This window comes from Vigna radiata, chromosome 8 (genome assembly GCF_000741045.1).
Source record: "Vigna radiata var. radiata cultivar VC1973A chromosome 8, Vradiata_ver6, whole genome shotgun sequence".
In the NCBI taxonomy this organism is placed as follows: domain Eukaryota; kingdom Viridiplantae; phylum Streptophyta; class Magnoliopsida; order Fabales; family Fabaceae; genus Vigna; species Vigna radiata.
In genome coordinates, this window is record NC_028358.1 from 24,687,900 (window position 1) to 24,697,668 (window position 9,769).

Genomic DNA, 9,769 nt, shown 5'->3' on the forward strand with positions numbered 1-9,769 from the left:
CGTATTCACAACTTTGGCGGTTCTTTTATTTTTTATTTTTTATTGTTGATGTTTGAATTTTTTTTTAAATATTGCAAATAAATTAAAAGTGTGAATAAATAATATGCTTTAAACCTTTATTTATTTAACTAATTGTTGATAAAAAAAATTAAAAACTAATATTCTAATGCATGCATTATTTTATCTTCTAAAATAAGTCGTTCACTTTAGAAAACACAATTCCATTCATAAGTTAAGAAAATATTTAAAAATAGTTCTATTGTAATAAGATCTTTTAATAAAATACAAATTTATCTACCAATAATTTATGTCTCTTGGAAAAAAGTTTATCTAATACATGGTATATCTACAAGTTAATGTTGATTATGATCAAAAGTCTTGTAACCGTCATAAATTTGATATGAGATGCCTTAGAATTTAATAAGTTAAAATGATATGCAAAGGGAAAATGGTATATTAAAATTTATATATCTAAGATAAAGGCACTTTTATCTTTTAACACACCTTACAAAGGTGAAAAAGAAATCATGAGGGTACACGGAGTAACTTCTTCCAAATTGTACATTGTTGGGCTTTTAGTTATTAAATTTTAAGTTTTTCGGCATTTACTATTTACACCTAATTTATTAAATACACCCTTTTCATTTAATGTACAAATTTTAATTGATGATCTTTTTCAAATCTATATTCTATGTTGAGATTTTGAAATTGTCCCCCGTCTTCAAGATACGTTGGTACATTAAAAAAGTTTTCAATATGTATTAAAATATCAAAATCTATGTAGATAATTGTATTTTAAAGGTCTAATAAAATAACAACAAAAGTTCAAAAAGAAATTCAAATTCAATATTTTCCTCTTGTGTTTACAATGGTGTGATGAGCTAATTTGGATTAAAATGGCTTTTATTGTCTCCCCTACTTTATGTTTCACATACGTTTTTTTAAAGGGTAATGATGAAATTTTATTGAATTTTAAGAACTAACGTACATCTCTTTCTAATTTCAAGGAATCATCCATGTACAAGATTGAATTAACAGTTAACTAAGTTTTAAGCATATTGTACGAATAATGAATAAATTTTAATTCTATTTATCTTAATTTACATATAACTCTCTCCATATCTTATAAGATCAAAATATCTCTATCTTGTCGTCTTTCATCTATTCCTTTCGAGACGTATTATTTCTTATTCACTAATGCTGGATTCAAGGAGTGTTTCTTGTGAAAAGCTCCCTAACACTCAAGTTAAATAAGATAATCAATACATAATCAACAATGCATATATTAATTAACCTATTTATATTTTTAATTAGCTTATATGCCTGAGTTTTCATCAAATGTACAATTAAAACTACCTTAACATCAATGAAGTGAACACAATTGTGGCATTGAAGAAACTGAATTTGCAAGTGTAATGATGGCGCTAAACATTGTTGACCACGACAACATTAATAACCACATAATATAATCACCGAAGCTTAGAACAACTGTATAATGACGTGTTTACTTTTTACAGGAAAAAAAGAAAGAAAGGAAAAAGTAAAAGATTTAACATGTTGAAGTGATTGATGATACGCATTTCTATAGGTAGAAGGTCAATGTAATAACGTAAGCCGCCACACAGTAGGATAGTCTAAAACAAAGAGGAAAAATATATCCCACCAGTTAAATTTCTCTTGGAGGAGTGTCTCATCAATTATTGTCCCCTCTGGCAGAATTTTAAAATCAGACTTGGAAATGTGGAATGAAGAGGCATTTTGACTCGTTGGTCATTTAGGGAATGGTTTCTTTATAAATTTGCATATGAGTAATGATTTCATCCACCTTTTTCTGTTGGGCTTGTTTGGTGTTAGATTTATCTATTAGCTCTTGGAAGTTATATCAAGGAAACTTTATTCTGCCAGCATTTTCGGACATTTCCTGGCCCCCCCCGAACCTCATTTTGACTTAAAATATGGACAAAATTCAAGTGTTAATATCTTTAGAGTAATTAACTACATCAACATCTTTAACAATAGATATAGCCTTGTTTGTTTAGTATGTGATCAGAAGTTCGATTTCTGAGATCTACAAACACGAAAAGATATTTATTCATCTATGTGTTTTCCTTCACAGTGTGGAGATTTCTGGGCCAGACATTGTTTTGGTCGTATTGGAGAAACGTCTTTAGCATATTCAGTGACCTTTGTTTTGAAAATGTCCACACAGGAATATATGGTGTACTAACTTCTCTTAGCTGGATCACACATGTTTCCAACTTAGCCAAATTCTCTCTTAGCTCATACAATTTCTCAGTTTTATGTCTACCTAAAAGTCTAGGTAAAAATACTTTTAATATCTCAGTTTCATTTGAAATTTAAATCACTTATTGGATGTTTCTAAGTTCTAACTACCAAGACATAAAATGGAGATTGCTCAGTTTCCAAGTTTGAACACTGGCCGAAAGGAACAATCATGTGTTGAGAACTGGTGTTTAACATTTGAAGAAAATATAGCCTGAACGAAAATTTGTAAAAATGTCAGATTTGGACTGATCTCAGGTGACTGTTGGCAGTAAAAATTTAAGGCCAGTATGTTTATGTCTACTTTATTGGAATGTAGGAACTCGATATTTTTGTTTGTTTATGCATATTAACATTAACAATAGTAACATATAATATTATATAAACACACTATTTATGAATACTCATACCTATTGCCACATATTGATACACTATTACATTAGAAGAAGGCACAATATTAGAGGGTATGCAATGTCACAAAGTAGTTGAACAAAAGGCAACATTAATACAAATCTTTGCGACTTTTATGTTCTTCTTTTCTTCGGTACAAAATCTACACTCTCTCTCTCTCTCTGTCATGTCTTTGTACATATATATATGCTTATACCTTTAAACGACTTTTTCTTGTTAAACTTGTTAGTCAAGTTTGGAATATTGCTGCAGTGTGATGGATCCCCATCGAAGACCATCACTATCTTCTCTTTACCCTAGTGGCAAGCAAAAGGGAAATCCTTTACTTGAGAGCGGAGTATAAACTCAAGGTCAAAACCTTCAAAAGAATCAAAACTATAAGAATATCAAAACTTTGATTGTAACACCCATAAGGGTATAATGTGCCTCCAATTTCAGTACTACTTTTGTTAGACTCAGGTAGCTAGCTAAGTAGGTGAAAAGGGTGTGTTTGCTTTAACTGTGGTTAGACACAATTTTAACTGGATGTCATTTGATAATGCAAATTCCAAAGTAGATGTTGCAGACGAAAAATGTTAACTTGTCAAACAAAAAAACCATATTTTATATGAAAGAAGGATTCTTGATGGAAACAATTCCTGTTATTAAACGAAAATCCTACGTGTGAAAAGCAAGTTAGGGGTAGTGTAGAAAGTGGACTTCAAATCATGTGAGCAAAGAAAGAATCTCCTCAACGGCCAAATGAAAGAAGAAGAAACAAGAATCTGTTCTGAAACTTACGTATATAATAAGGACCCCATGAAAAAATAATGCATGGCCATATCAAAAACTTTAGTCATCTGTCTCTCTCTCTCGTATTCTCTTTTTTCTCTTCCCTACCTCCCACACTTCCCCTGTCTGCCATAAATACATAAAAAAGTTGAGGGGAATGTCGTCTGGTTCGAGATCATTCATGTAAGTAGTCTCAGACGTAACCCTTTGGGTGATTTCGGACCAGGCTTCATTCCCCTCAGCAACCAACCAAAAGCAGGCACTATGTTCTTCCACTCCTACATACATAGACAACCTTCTTTTCCTTTGATCAATCTCCTCATGATGTCGTGCTCTTGAGCATGTTCTAAGGCAATTGTAGACCATTGCATAAACCGGGTATGTAGCAGTAACTTGTTATTGTGTATGCTTTCTGGTGGTTATAACTCATAATTTCAAGTTCCTATCCTTCATCTATAGCTTGTTTTGTATGAGTATCTGTTGGTTTGTTTCTTTCTTTGTTTGTTGTCTTTGGGACCTAAGCAGCATAATTAGTTTTTTCTTGCTTGTGTTCTGTTGGGGAACAATCTCTTCATTATTCTTCTCCAGAATCATATTATTTTTTCAGCTCAAACTATTTTTACCCTCGTGATTCGAGAAAACTAAAACTACAGAATCAGAAAAGAATTATGAGATAGAAGAAAAGGAATGTGATTTGATTTATTTAAAGCTCCTTAACTGATGTAATGAGAAGACTATCACAAGATTCCTCATAACTTTTTGATGTTATTTCACAATTATCACATGGAAAAGCACACCCCATAAGACACAAACATCAAAGGGTAGGCTTTGTTGGGATCACAATCATGAGTTGTTTCCAGCATAAAGCTTAATCTCACCAAGTTTCAATATAGTTCATCTTTAGGTAATACTGATATATTAAATAAATTTTTGGCCGAATGATTGGATGGAACACTGTTACTCACCCAATCATTTGCGTCTGAATCTGATTTTAGAGTCTTCTCTTACAGTTGCACTATCTAGTATGAGTACAGAGAAATGGTAAAATAATAGGTGAAAAAAATAGTATTACAATAATGCAGTCCAAGCTAAGACATGACATACATAGTGAAACCGAAAAGATATAGCTAGCTGCAACATAAACTAAAGGTAGTTTTTTTAGGGTAAATATTGTAAATATCTTCCACTAGAAACAATTTTGTTCGAGTTGAGTAGGACAAATGTGAAGGATAAAGTTTTCTCTCGAGTATTTTTACGTTGTTGTGTATTTAGGAGGACACGAGATTATTGGTTAAACCGAAAAAAATCATAGTGATTAAACTGAAACAATACTGTAACAAATGATGAATGTGATGAGTAGTAAAGTATTTATAGTTTACAAGCCATAAAAATGTAGCAAAATGACATGGCTGTTACAGAATAGGTAACAGTTGTATATAGCTAGTACTGTTGGTCTAGTAAATCAGGGTGAATGATTCAATCTAAGGGCATTTTGGAGTCTTGACATCATCCTTTGCAGGGAAACTGCAGTTACAGGTGACAGGAACATGCAGATGGTAGAGTATGGATCGAGGAGTATCACTTGTCCGTTCAATTGCACAAAAGGCGAAAAGAACAGTATAATAATTCTGGCATGTTTCACCTGTGATGGAAAGAAACCCCAAGCAGGTAAATGTACCTTTATGACTTTATAATTTTGTAAAGCTGGTTGAAAACTAGGTAAGAACAAACTGTGTAAACCATGAATATGACTCTAAAAAACATGAGCAGCCCAAGAATGCAGCACCCTTCATACAAAGAGCAGATTAAACAAAGATGCTTGAAACATTGCACTATATCTCAAAATTTGCTATGTGTAATATGGTTTAAAACATGACTAAATATTATGTTTGCAAAAGTTTATAAAATAACAGAATCAACTGAATTAAAATTTTGTTTTTAATCTGCTGCATTGAAAGAAGCAGACTGCAGACTTGAATCAAATATGGGAAAATTGACATTTTAATAAAAAATTATTAAACTGATATATATACTTAGAGCCACATTGTGAGAAGAACAGTTCTTAAAATACTGTGCAATATATTAGCATCATCAGAACATATTTCTTGACCCCACACGCTTGGTGTAATCAAATGCTTGATAGTTTCATCTGAGTCATCATTTTTATTTTGGTACAGATGAAATAAAAAGAACAGTTAGAGAGACAGCCTTAAAAAAGAGTTGGTAGGGTCATCCCAATTCCCAAAGCAGACTCCAGTGTTGGTTCATTCCATGATTGATTAATTACAGGCAGAGGCTCCATAGAATCAGATTCCAGATCACTTACCTAAGCCACCAAGCAAGTTCCACCTAAAAGAGACTGCAGAAGGCACAGATAACAAACTACATGCTTCTTTGGCACCTGCAAAGCTGGCATGCACATGCCACAGAACCACCAATTACACCACCTACACCTAAACCTCCTTTTTTCTGCATATTTCCCAACAACCAAACATTAACCTCCATTCTATTATCATCACTCAATAGACCAGCTAACAGAAAAAAGAAAACCTCCCTTTCATGCTACAACTGCAAGATATTATCACATCATCCAACTTCATGTAATCCAACCAATCATCATGTGCACATTCTTTCTACGAACTACAAAATATAATTACATGCACATAAAGATTAGTCAGATTAAATAATTCATTTCTACACAATAATTTGTCTATAATTGCACTGTCTTGTGTCTCACTGTGGTCCAAGTGTAGCTCTGTGTATTCCCTTGTTATAGTCATGTAGGCTTTTATAAATTTTCTTATTCACATTTATGCAAAGCTATTGCACCTCACCAAAAAGTCAAAATTGAATTCCTTCCATAATATCTTTATCCATAATGTAACGGCTCATCACAGAAAACCATCTTGTGAAAGGTTAATGTATGATATCACAATTTTCTTTCTAGCATTTTAAAGTTCAAAAACAAGTTCTCCTATCCACTACAGTTTTACAACCTACTTCAAAATTCACACTTTTAACAAACTCTAAACCACTCTCTGTTATTAGATAAAGTTCATGGAGAAAAAAAAAATTCAAATTCAGTTTGCTATTTTTTTAGTTTTTGATAAATTTTTAAATAAAGCACTTGTTAAAAGACATATGTTTAAAGATAATGTCAGTACTCTTCTTACAAAACCTATAAATATTGCACCAGATCCTTTGCAGAGGAGTTTTTCTGAAAAAAAAAAAATGTTAGATCTTCAACAAATTTTTATTTAATGATTCCTTAACCATGCCCTAATGACAATTTTCAGCAAGACCTTAAACAAATTAACCGTCAAACAATTCAAGTTTTCTTTTTTATTATTGCAACGACCTTATTATTTTATTTTCACTTTTCATCTGTTAATTTATATATATACGTATGTCAAAGTATATATATATATAGTTCAATTAGTTTGAGAAATATTTTGTCATTTGCCACTAATATTCAGAGGACAGTTTTGAAAAAAAAAAAAAAAAAAAAGAAGAGACAATGGACATGTTAAGGGAGACATGAGCACAACAATTAGTCAACTAGAAAAGGTTAGCAATTAGTCAACTAGGGATTGTGTGCACTTTGATGTAGGAAGGAACATTAATGGATAGTGTGTTTTTTGTGTTTTTATGTGTGCTAATGCACAGTTTCAGTTCCACAGATATAAATAAAAGTTCAGTTTGAGTAAATGAAAATAACAACTTTGAATCTAAAACTTATTTTTAAGGTTTTAACAGCAAATAATGCATTCCCTCAGAAGACTGTGAGTTTAAGATTCAAATATACTTCATAATGTCATTTGGTCAATATCCATTCAAGAATGTGTTATTTCAATTCAAATTTTCTACTAGATTTTGTGTGTTTCTTTTAGTGTGCTTTTACAATATACTGATTTTTATATAACTTAAATATGAACTGTGATATAAAGTTAATTCTACAAGTTTAGCTAACTCTATAGATACAAGTAAATACGTGAGAAAATAATAAATGATGTGTTACTTGTTCAACTATACATGGTTTTCAGTCAAACAATCTAAAAGTATAGAAGATTTCAGCTAATATAACAGAAATTGAATATTATTTTATTTTATAAAAAGAATGAATTATTTTAATCTTATCATCATGCTCTGTGTTGACATAATTTGGTGTCACGGATAGTATTTAAAATAAGATGTTTCAAAATCCTCATAATCGAAAAATAATACTAATTAAAAATTTTGAAATTCCAGGTTGATATTATTAAAAATAAAAAACATGAATGAAATGTTTTTAGAAATTAAAGACAATAATTACAAAATCTCAAAAATAAATTAAGTATTTAAAGAAAATAATAACACAAAATAAAAAATAAAAGGTGAAATATTTATATGGAAAAAAATTTAATTAAACTAATTTGAAATAAAGACTTAAATATTAATAATTTAATATTTATTTTGGTTCTAATATCTATTATCTTTGTCCAAATGGTGTTCAAGATTTTTCGCGTTTAAAGGGGTCTTCTAATTTGTAAAATTTATCTATTTTGGTCTTTTTTGCTGATGACATTTAAATCGACATAATGTCCATTTCAGCTTGAATGAGTTGTCGGGTTGTGGATATAGGTGACAAATTAAAGGCAACTAATGTGAGAATGGTAAGTTGAACACTGATTGCAAAGCCCCTTCGAACCTTAATTGCAATTTAAAAATAATTTAACCCTGCTAGCCCAACCAGCACAATTCAAACCAACCAAAGTCTACCGTCGTCGGTAGCCACCGCAAGCCCCCTATGGCCGCAACCCATCAACACCTCCACAGCCCTGACTCTCACAACCATCATGGACAACCAACAAGAGTCCAGAAATGTGAAGAATAGAAACCAAAAAAAAATTCCAAATCAGAACCTTAATATTCAAATTGCAAGCCATAAGGGAGAAAAAAAATTCCTAAAATGCAAGATCATTAACACCAGTCAGAGAATAAACAAGAACCCAATTCACAAACGAAAAACCACAAAGTCTTAAGACCAAAATGCAAGAAACAGAAACCTCAAGCTTCACTCCATTAACCTGTAGAGAAGAATAAATAAACCCTTCCCCAAGTTGTGATGCTCCACTGTGAGCCCCGTCATTGCGAAGACGAAGATCGCGTCTGCATTGCCGGAACACGCCTCTCCTTTCCTACAAAAACCCAAACCAGGACCAGAGCAAAGGGAAAGAAAAATGGTCCTTTGCAAAGTCAAATCAAAGAAAGGGGAAGACAAAAACCCGAAAAAAATCCCAAATCGCTAGATTCTTCAACCCAAATTGAACCTCACTGCAAAGCTCCCTTGAACCTTAATTGCAATTTAACAACAATTTAACTTACCATTAAAACGTCAATTGCCCTTAATTTGCCACCTATATCCACAATTGGCAGTTTATTTAATATTAATTGAGATGGACATTAAGCCGATAGCAATATAAACGTCGTCAGCGAAAAGGACCAAAATGAATAAATTTTATAAATTAGAGGACTACTTTGAACGCCAAAAAAACTTGAAGACCACTTTGAACAAAAATAACGAGATCCTTTATCCTCATTTTCATTCTCCTCTTTTTTTCTCTCTCTTTCTTTCCCTCCATTTTCAAAGCTTCGTCTCTTTTAATTGGTTCAAAGTGTGGCAAAGAGCTTTAGAATTCTTAAATTCTGCTACTTCAAATCTTATGAATGACGTTAAGATCAATGTCTTATTTTTTTAATTCATTTTTTTTTATTAATATGTTGGACAAAACTTAAAAGAGTTTTTTTTTTCCAATCATATTAGAGTTTTATTTTCATAAATATCAAAGCTACTATTAAGGTGAAATTCCATTTTTTTTTTATTGAAAAACAAGATAAAAGCATCCATTATGTTGCACTAAATTCTGTCTAACTTTATAATACTGTATGTTACTTTAAACCTGATGTTTCTTTTATTTGTAATGTGCATGTTAAATGGGGTTGATTCAAACAAAATATTGGAGATTTTTGTTGGAGAGCTTATTTAAAAGAATACATGTCCTCACCCAAAACAACATGTTATATGTCCCATGATCATAATGCTTTTGAGACCATGACACACTAGTGCAGAAAAAACTTTTAACGTATGTTATTTTGGGCTTTTTACGTCTGATCCCGACCCAATGTCTTTCTGGGAGATGTTAATGGGACGTCGGACCCCACAGTCAAACGTCTATTAGACGTCAGACTACACATGTCAGACATCTATATAGACGAAGACTACACAGGTCAGACGTCTTTATAGACGTCGGACTATACACAGGTC

The 9,769-nt window shown here is 31.8% G+C and overlaps 1 long non-coding RNA gene across 1 annotated transcript; it reads left to right on the plus strand.

Moving 5' to 3' along the window:
* Nucleotides 1-3,420: 3,420 nt before the first annotated feature.
* On the plus strand, nucleotides 3,421-6,522 carry LOC106771700. The gene is made up of 3 exons (XR_001376496.2): nucleotides 3,421-3,843; nucleotides 4,985-5,133; nucleotides 5,643-6,522. It is a non-coding gene; the product is annotated as an uncharacterized LOC106771700 (long non-coding RNA).
* The last annotated feature ends 3,247 nt before the right edge of the window (nucleotides 6,523-9,769 follow it).